Here is a 10,413-nt window from a genome sequence, read left to right as displayed (position 1 = left end):
CAGAGTGCCCCTGTCCCCTCAGTTCTTCTGGCACTGAAGCCACAAACAAGTGGACTGGGCATAAGGAGAGACCAGTACAAGAACTATTGACCAAATCAATCGATTGATGCAGTGCAAGAATAAACAATAAGTGAAAGTGATGTTAAAATAAGTTTCAGCAGCAAACCAGAAGACTTTATTAGTGCTTGCTGATGAGCTTTTTAAAAACAGTGTCTCTGCAACAAACAAATCTGCCGGATGTGGTGGTCTACTAGTTTCAGCCGCACTGGGTCATAGGACCCCGGCTTTCTTCAGGACCTTTAAATAGAAGCTACTGCATTTAGTGCAATTTGACCAACAAGAGACAAAAGTGCATAAAACGAAAAACATAAAATTATCACAATACAAATGGTTGTGAGCTTATACAGTACCTCTACACAGGTCCGATGGTAATTCAAACCTGTCCTGTGTGAGGTATTAAGCCTCACCTCGCCTGGCTCAGACTCAGGTTATGGGAGGCACCGCCCTCTCCGTCGATACCTCAGGCAAGTCTGCTGAGGCTGGGGGAGGTCCTGAAGAAAGCCGGGGTCCTATGACCCAGTGCGGCTGAAACTAGTAGACCACCACATCCGGCAGATTTGTTTATTGCCGAGACACTGTTTTTATAGTGACCCCCCGGAATCGGAAGGACAGAACTGTCAAAGATTTATTTCTTAAATCTGGCACGGGCGGTGCAGACACCATGCCGCAGACCAGCGGAGTAACTGATAAGCAGGATCCGACGGAGACCGATGGCCCTATCACACGCTCCGCTCTGGAGTCACTCTTTGCAGGCCTTACTAAGGAGTTTCATACCATGAAAAAAGACCTAACAACCGAGATCTGGGAAATGCGCAGGGATCTTGACTCTGTGGGGGGAGGGTGGATGACTTAGAGAACCAGACTGCAGCTAGGGATGAAGAACTGTCCCAGCTTCAACAAGAGGTGCTGCGCCTTCGTGAGCAACACTTAGATCTCCAAACCCACACGGAAGACCTAGGGAACCGCTCGCGGCGAAACAACATCCGGATTCGAGCGGTTCCGGAGGCTCCTGATATAGAGACCCTTGTTGTAGATCTGTTTCGCCATGTTCTGGGAGGTCCTCTTGACCTGGAGGTCCGGCTGGATCGCATGCACCGAGTGGGCCTCAGGAGGTCAGCAACAGCCCCCCGCCTGACATCTTGACATGCGTTCATGATTTTAAGCTTAAGGAGCGTATCCTGCGAGAGGCACGGTCGAAGCATCCTATCGAGTTCCTCTACTGTAAGCCGCTCCTCTATCAAAACCTGGCTGCCTACACACTTTAGAAGCGGCGCGACTTCCGGCCTGTTACCACATTTCTTCGCTACAAGAACGTTGCATATTCCTGGGGGCATCCATTCAGGCTCATTTTCAAATGGGAGGGTAAGCTACGTCAAGTTTGCACTGTGGAAGACGCATCCTCTCTCCTGCGCATCCCGGGGGTGACCGGTGGCAGTCCTGAGAAGCCCGTAAGCCCCGCTCCGCGGGTGGCCGCTGGAGGAGAGTGGAGAGCTCGCGGCCGACTTCTCGTCCGGATATCGAAACTATGGCCAAGGAACGTTCAGCGGTTCTTCGCTCCTTGTTGGAGGACTCTACGCTCACTTCCGCTGACTGATATGGCCGGTTTCAATCAGTATGTCATCCACCTCTGCCTTCTTAGTCTGAACTCCGGTGGGACTTCTCTAGCAACTTGGGATGGGTCCGGGTTGTGGGGGGGGAGCGGCGAGCATCCCTGCTATCCATCTCACATCTCACCACAGGCAGTTGCCTGGGACTTTTGTGAACTCTACACATGATCGTTCTTTTGGGTTTGTTGGTTCGGGGTAGTTTCTTAATGGGGTATTTCCTTTTTTTTGGGTTCTCTCCTCCTCCGCTGTAGCTTGGGTCCCTGTACCTGCCTGGGCGCCTCAGCCGAGCGGGACTCACTTTTGTAGCCTTACCCTACCGCCCATATGGTCTTCGATATTCATATTGTGTCCTTGAATGTGAAAGGCCTTAACAGCCCTACTAAACGACGGGCGCTGCTGTCTTATTTGGAAAGTACTGACTCCCATATATGCTTACTTCAAGAGACGCACCTCCTTTTGGCTGACACCCCTCGCCTTAGATCACATGCATTTCCGATCCAACTGTTCTCATCTGCTACATCCAAAACTGCGGGGGTGGCCCTCTTGGTTTCCTCCCGCTTTCCTGGACGGGTGGTTGGCAAACAAGCTGAAATTAAGGGGAGGTTCTTGGCCCATGCTTTTACACTAGACACTCACACGTTTGTGCTGGCCTCAGTTTACTCTCCCAACAGTGGTCAGGAGGGTTTCCTTAAAACTGCCATTCAGGACATTACAGGGTTGCCGGACCGGACTGTCTTGCTAGGAGGGGACATTAACTTGGTCTTAGATGGGGACATGGACCGCCTGGGTCAGCGCTGGGGTCAGACGGGGACATTATCCAATGCTGGGAAACGCCTTTTGACTGAAGCCGGGCTCACTGACCTTTGGAGACATAAACATCCAAACACAAGGGTATACACGTTGTATTCGCACCCTCACAAAACTTACAACCGCATTGACTACATTTTCACCTCCGACTTGCTCACACAGCGCGCTAGGTACTGAGAGGGGAGGGGTCCCAGTGGAAGTTAACTAATTACCACAAATTAAATAATAATAATACTGCACTTAATGAATCTACAATGTTTTATTCACAGTGTAGACAAAACCAGGATATAGTATCCGACATTACTCATTTTGAAACGGTTGAATAGTGCCCAAGGAGTAAGGGAGAAGTGATAAGGTGAGGATAGTGCAGGTAGGGAATAGTGACAATAAAATCAGACAAAAATCTGACACATTTATAAATCAATTGAAATGCACAGATGATCATGAATCAAGGTAGTCACTTAAAGAATCACATGCCCCACGTAGTACATTATATGCAACAATTTCAAATGGGGGGCTGGAATGTAGAGAACAGTTGTCGACGTTTTGACCCACAGATGGTGCAGGAATTAGTGGAACCCTTGCGGCGGGGTCTTCATCAGGACGGGTTTGGGACTAGCAACCTATTAATATCAATAATTGAGTATAGATTACTAAACCCATTTAGATCAAACCATAGTTAGATTAATTTAGATAAGCACACACTTAAGGGAGAGCATACCTAATTATTCGGTGCTCATCATCTTATTATCATTGTAGGAAACCTCCGTGTGAAGAGTTTGAATTCCTAGGGGGTATGAACAAACAATTTACAAGTGTTTTAGAATTAATGGGCTGAGAATGGAAAATAAATCATAAAAACAGCATGAACTATCTATGGACAAATCGAAAAATAAAGACTTACATCTTAATTGATGCCACTAGCGTTTACGGCGGGAACCGAAAACAGGCCCGGGGACGTTGGGCACTGGAAATCCGAAGATTTATCTGGAGGCATATGGGAACTACATTAGTAACCGCAAACGAGACCCAGCCGGGTATCTGTATTGAGTTCCGCCAAAGGAGGCTTACCACAAAAGTTCAGTATGAGTTACGGTCGTCCCCAAGTAGTAGGCAAGGCGCTGTGATTAAATCAGAAGTCACCCGCTGGGAAGGAAGGGAGCAATGAGATAAATTATTGTTGTGCTCGAGTTGTACATTAAAAAAGATTGATCAGAGGTAAGGAGGACCGCCGGAGCGGCGAGTGAGCTTACCGAGGTAAAAATCCAACCGGCGTCTCCACGGCAGGCTCCGTAATGGCAGGCTAACTTCCTATTTAGTTGGTAACCAGGGGAACGGAGTCACATGACCCTGACTCCCAGATAGGGATAGTAGAAAGACTCAGCGTGGTTCAGACACCACGGCCGATAAATAATAGTGATGATCACGATGTTATTAAGGAAAGGGTATTTCAGATATAATTCTGTGTTCAGGCCAAAAAGGGGGGGCCTAATCATTAATTAACGAGCACGATGATTTAATACAGCTTATTAAGGAAGGGGTAAATACCGTGGTGGATGGGTATATACGGTATTATAAGGTAGCCAATTATATTTGTTAGAATCAATGGACGCGTTGATTGCAATACACAGTCAATTATAGACAAACTGCGGATGGCTTATCTAAAGTATACGAGTACATTGACATATTAGCTGGCAAAGCATCAATCGGTGAAAGTGTAAATGAAATGGCGTACCTATCACAGGATGGTAAGGCCATGATATACTGCCACAAAGTTCGAAAAGCTGACATCAGTACATTCATTGATAATGCTGTTGTTTATCATGCTAGAACATAGATATATATGAGCAGAAATGTCTATTCCACGGTGTACCTGTCCCATGACGGTAAAAACCTGGATGACACATATGCATTGATGTCAGTTCTGAAAAATGGGAAGGCCATATTATCGTGCCAAGGGATACATCAATACATTGAATGCAATACTGTTATCTAACATACCTGAGCATAGTAATATATGAACAACAGTGCACCATCCCAGGTGTGCCTGTCCAATAGTGATAATTACATATGAAAGTCCAGAGAAAACACAGATATCAGTTAGTAAGAAAATTCTTGGCAAAGTCTCAAGGCAGTGTGGCTAGCTGGGAAAATGAACTGTCATGTTCATTGAGACCTGATTGTATTGAATTGAAGAAAAACATCCACTTAAGCTCACGGGTATTTAGAATAGTTGTAATATTCCCTCCGCGAGGTCCTAGCATCGCTTTTTCAAGTATCACCCACTGGAGACTCTCTGGTGAATGGGAAGCCGATCTGAAATGGTCAACAAGGGGTGCGCCATGTACCTCACATCTGATCCTGCTCATGTGTTGGAGGATCCGCATTTTAGCCCTTTGTTGTGTTTGGCCAATGTAGATTAAGTTGCACGGACAGACTATTGCATAAATAACATTTGCGGTGTTGCAATTACTGAATGATTTTAGCAGGACCTTCCGTTGGTTGTGCTGGAATTCCTTCGTCTGCATCGTGGTGTCACAAGCCTTGCAGTGGCCACATCTGAAATGGCCAATTACTGGTGGAAGATTCCATAATGATGTTATGGTGAGTTCGTCAGGGGTAGGCAGGAGAGAGCGTACCACATAGTCTTTCACACTTTTCGCCTTTCTGAAAGCGTGTAATGGAGTACCTGTATGGTTGATGTCATCTGAGATGAGTTTCCAATGCTGATTTATGATACGTTTGATTTTATTGCTTTTAGTAGAGAAAGTGGTGACACAGACTATTCGGTCTTGTTCCTGGGTGACATGGTCTTTCTGAGCCAGTAATTGTTCCCGAGGGTAGAACAAGGCTCTTTTGCGTGCTTTGGTAACTAGTCTTCTGGGATACCCACGTTGTTGAAGACGATTTGACAGGTCAGATTGTTCTAGGTAGTGCTCCTTGTTTGAACAGTTCCTGCGAATGCGTAAAAACTGTCCAAATGGCAGATTATCGCGCAGAGCTCGAGGATGATGGCTACTATACTGTAGTAGAGAGTTTCTCTCTGCTGGTTTACGATAAAGGGTCGTAAGTAAAATGCCTTGATCTTCATAGATGGTAATATCCAGGAAATTCACAGTATGGTTGTCCGACTGGATCGTAAATTGGAGGTGGGGTAACTGATGATTTAGCCATGTGTGAAATGATGTCAAATCTGATTGGTCACCGTTCCAAATTAATAAAATGTCATCGATGTACCTCATCCAGAGATAGAGGTGATCTCTGAATGGGTTGTGCGCACACAGGACGGTGTCATCCTCAAATGCTGCCATGTACAGAATAGCCACATCCGGGGCGAAGGGAGCCCCCCTCGCCACCCCTTGGGTCTGCAGGTAAAACTCGTTTTTAAACATAAAAAAGTTTTTGGTCATCGCTATCCTGAGCATAGCAATAATAAATTCTGTTGGTACTTGCATGGGCGCCGGTCTCTGTTGTAGGCACTTCGTTATGACTGCAAGGGCTTCTTCTTGAGGGATGCAAGTATAAAGAGAAACTACATCACATGTAGCAAGAATTTGATGCTGAGAATCAAAAGGTAGGTTTTCAATAATGTTGATGGTATGGAGAGTGTCCCTGAGGTATGTATGTGTTCCTTCAGCCAAGGGTTTTAGGAAGAAATCGATGTACCTGCCCAAAGGTTCGAGAATAGAACCACAGACCGAGACGATGGGACGCCCAGGCGGGTTCACCATGCTTTTGTGGATCTTTGGAAGTGTGTAGATGGTGGCTAACCGTGGGAATTGCTGGTTTAAGTAGTCAAACTCATTTTTGGACAGGAAGCCTTGATCGTATCCTTCCTTAGTTAACTCCAGGATTTCCAGAGCTATTGCTTTGGATGGATCAGATCTTAGTTGATGATAGCTAAAGCCGTCCATCAGTTGTCGATTGATCTCAGATTTATATTTACAAACATCTTGGACCACGATGGCCCCACCTTTGTCAGCCGGTTTGATGACAACCTGGGTGTTATTGGCAAGGGATTGTAGTGCCGTTCTTTCGGTTCTGCTTGTGTTGTATTTAGTGAAGGTTTTCTCAAGTAATGCTTCGTTAACATCTCTCCACACCACCGCCTCATAAGCAAGAATTTTGTGCGACATAGTACAAGACGGAGGGACAAAGGTAGATGGAATCCTAAGGCCTGTGTAAGATGGATTGGAGTATGGACCGGCATTTCTGAAGAAGTATTTCAAAGTGATTTTATTGAAAAATTTAAAAAGTTCGGTTCGTACTGTGAACTGGTCCGGTCTGTTGGTAGGGACATAGGATAATCCTTTGCTCAGTACTTGTAATTCCTGATCATTCAAAGAATATTGAGAGATGTTGACAACAGGGTTGGTGGTGGGTGAAGAAACTACCACCAATAGGTCTTGTTGCGAGTCACTCTCTCGCCGTGCTGATCCTGTTGGAAGTGAACCTGATTTGGAGCTTGGCCGCGTACAATATCCCAGTTGTTGGTATTCTGAGTTTGGCCCCGTTGTTGGCTTCGCGTTGTATAATTGCCTCTTCCTCTCGGGGGTCGCCATGGTCCTCGACGTTGTCCTAAAAAAGGATTGTATTGAGGGGGTTGATATCCGTAATCTTGGTAGATGTAAGAATGGCTAGGACCTGCCTGCTCTTGTTCTCCCTCTGAGCTGTAAGATGAGTCGGAGAAAGTGTAAAAATTGCGTCTACCCCGGTAACTCCCACGTCCTCTGTTGGTGAACCGACCTTGTGTATCTTGACGATAGTAGTCTTCCTGGAGATATGGATGCGTTTTTTTCTTGTCGTACAGCCTAATATCTCTGGCAAGTTTCTCAAGTTTTCGGTTCTGTGTAGTGAGATCAAAGTCTTTCAGCGATGCCTCCAAATTATTAAGGGTTTCTTTTGCACTGGCAAAATTAGCATCAGCTGCAATTTCTGCTTTGAGTGTCTTGATTTCAGTTGCGATAATTTGAATCTGTTCAGCAGCGGTTTCCACACCCAACACCATCCAGTGGCGTGAGCAGTTTATTCGCCACGTGGCTGAATCCTTCCTTAAACTTGGGTACCTCGACAAAGATGGCTGGTTCAATTTTAATCTGTAGACCTATAGGGATAATGTTTTCTTTGAGGTATCTTGTTAGCAGATGACCGTGCCAACGGGTGCGGACCAGTTTCTTTTCAAGCCGTTCTAAACGCGATATTTTATCTTTAAGGGAAAAGTCTATAGTAGAAACATTAGTAGATAGAAAGATATTGTCCGGATTTTCCAAAAGTCTATCAATGTACTCTTCAGAATAAGAGAGTAGTTCTCGTTCGACCATGGTGTGCTAATGCTGAGATTAATTCAGCTGGCTAGAGGACATAGCGCGCTAGCGAGGATGAGATTCTCCCCTGCCCATTGTCCGCCCATTCCGCGTTGCGACTCTCTCTGACCTTCCCCCCAAGGCGAGCTACCCGACGATTTTGGCGTCTGCGGGAGAACATGTTCCAACGTCCCTCAGTTGTGCGACAGATTGAGGAGAACATAGCGGATTACTTAGCTTTAAACGATACGGCAGACGTTTCTATGACAACCCTCTAGGAGGCGATGAAGGCGGTTCTTAGGGGGGGTCTTTATTGGCATTGCATCTGCAGACAATAAAGACAGGAGGGAGAAGCGCGCACACCTGTCAGCCAAAGTAGTGGAGCTAGAGCGTATTCACCAGCGCACGGGATCGCCGAGAGTCTGGCGACAGTTGAAAGCCACTCGCGTGCAACTCGTTGGGCTAGATATTGACCGGGCGGAGTATGCAACTTTACGCCTTAAGCATTCCTTCTATGTTGGGGGCGATCGATGTGGGCGCCTACTTGCCAACCGCTTCCGTGCCTAGCGACAAGCGCAAAAGGTGTCATTGATACAAGATGCTGGGGGGCGGGAATGTAGGGAAGATGAGACGATTGTCGAAGCTTTTCGACAATTCTATGCATCATTATACTCGGCTCAGGTGCTGCCTGACGCTGCCCCATCTCAGTATCTTCAGAAAGCGGCCACCTCCGCGTTGCTACCGTCCAAGGCAGGGGAACTGGAAGCCCCCATCCCAGTTGAGGAGGTTATCTCTAGGATTGCCCCTCTTAAGCATAACAAGTCTCCTGGTCCCGATGGGTTCTCCTCGGGTTTTTATAAGAAATGTTGTGGGAAGCTGGCCCCTATTCTTGCGTGCGTTTTTAATTCCGTAGGGTCGACTGAGTCTTCTCCCTTCCCTTCCTCAATGTTGGAGGCTTTAATAACTGTTATACCTAAGCAGGGAAAAGATCATTGTCTCTGTGGCTCCTACCGCCCTATATCACTTCTTAATGTGGACTTAAAGATTTTTACCAACATTTTGGCGACGCAGCTCTCTAAATTTCATCCTGGTCTTATACATCCGGATCAATCCGGTTTTGTCCCCGGACGGCAGTGCTCGGATAATACTAAGCACCTTCTCCATCTTATGGACCGTTCCGAGCGATTCCCGGCGGAATGTATGGTCCTCTCTGTCGACGCTGAGAAGGCGTTTGATAGGGTTCATTGGCCGTATCTCCGAGCAAACCTGCTTCATTTTGGCTTTCCTGTGCGTTTCATAGCCTGGATCTTCCAGTGTTATGCGAATCCCACAGCCACAGTACGGGTGAATAGGGTGGCGACGGCGGCTTTTCCGATACGTCGAGGGACTAGGCAGGGGTGTCCACTGTCGCCACTGCTTTTTGCCTTGTATATGGAGCCCTTAGCCCAACGCATTCGGGATGACCCATCGATCCGAGGGATGTTTTTCTGGGGTCTGAGCATAAGCTTCGTCTTTATGCCGATGATGTGGTGGCAACCCTGGAGCGTCCTTGCGATTCCCTACCCGCTTTTTTGGACGAATTACCTCACTTCGCCTTAGTCTCAGGCTTTCAGATCAATGTGCAGAAGTCACAAGCTCTTAACTTATCCCTAGAGCCTGAGATGCTGGTGCTCCTCCGGCAGATCTTTCAGAATCAGTGGGTCCAGCACGCCATTTAATATCTGGGACTCCGAGTGTCACCTACCGTTTTCTCTTACCCGACAAATGAATTACTCGCTCCTACTGAAACAAGTGCGCACCTCACTCCGTAAGTGGAGGCCTCACTCCCTCTCATGGCTCGGACGCATAGCAGCGGTGAAGATGGTGCTGTTACCTCAAATTCTGTACCTATTTCATACACTCCCGCTGATGCCGTCCACTGGGGTTCTACGAACCTTGCAGAAGGACATAGAGCAATTTATTTGGCGGGACCAAGGAGCCAGGATGCGCCGCGATCTCACTTGTAGAGATCCGTTGGAGGGAGGTCTAGGTATTCCAGATCTTTTGACATATTGGCGGGCGGCTCAGCTGCAGGCATTGGTGGAATGGTCTCAGCCAGAGTCTGAGAAGCATTGCTTGTTTATGGACAGGGCTCTTGCGGCCCGCACTCTTTGGGGGGGTTCCCTTTCTGCCCAGTCCGCATCGCCATCGCAGTTTGTATTTATCTGAAGTGACCTGGCCCATTATGGCAGCTTGGGATCGGACTGCCACTGCGAGAGGACTTACAATGTTCCCATCCCCCATCACGCCTATTGTGAAGAACCCGGACTTTACGCCCGGCCTTGACTATAGAGAGTTTCAACAGTGGACGACCGAGGCTACCCGTTTCATCGGGCATTTTTTTGATCTTTCTGGCCTGCACCCGTTTGAGGAGTTTCGTACCGATTTTGGGCTTCTGGAAACGGAGCGATTCCATTATTTTCAGATCAGACACTGAGTGCTTCAGGAAGGGGTACGGGAGGGAGCGGAGGCTAACGCCGTTTGAGAGGTGGCTGATTTCGAGGCACAGTGATGCGAGCCTGACATCGGATCTGTATAAATTCCTGAGGGTCCCCCCGAACACTGCGGGGCAATTACGGTGGGAGGGCGAGCTGGGA

The sequence above is a fragment of the Lissotriton helveticus genome, chromosome 4_1 (genome assembly GCF_964261635.1).
Source record: "Lissotriton helveticus chromosome 4_1, aLisHel1.1, whole genome shotgun sequence".
Classification (NCBI taxonomy): Eukaryota; Metazoa; Chordata; class Amphibia; order Caudata; family Salamandridae; genus Lissotriton; species Lissotriton helveticus.
This window is presented reverse-complemented; position numbering follows the sequence as displayed.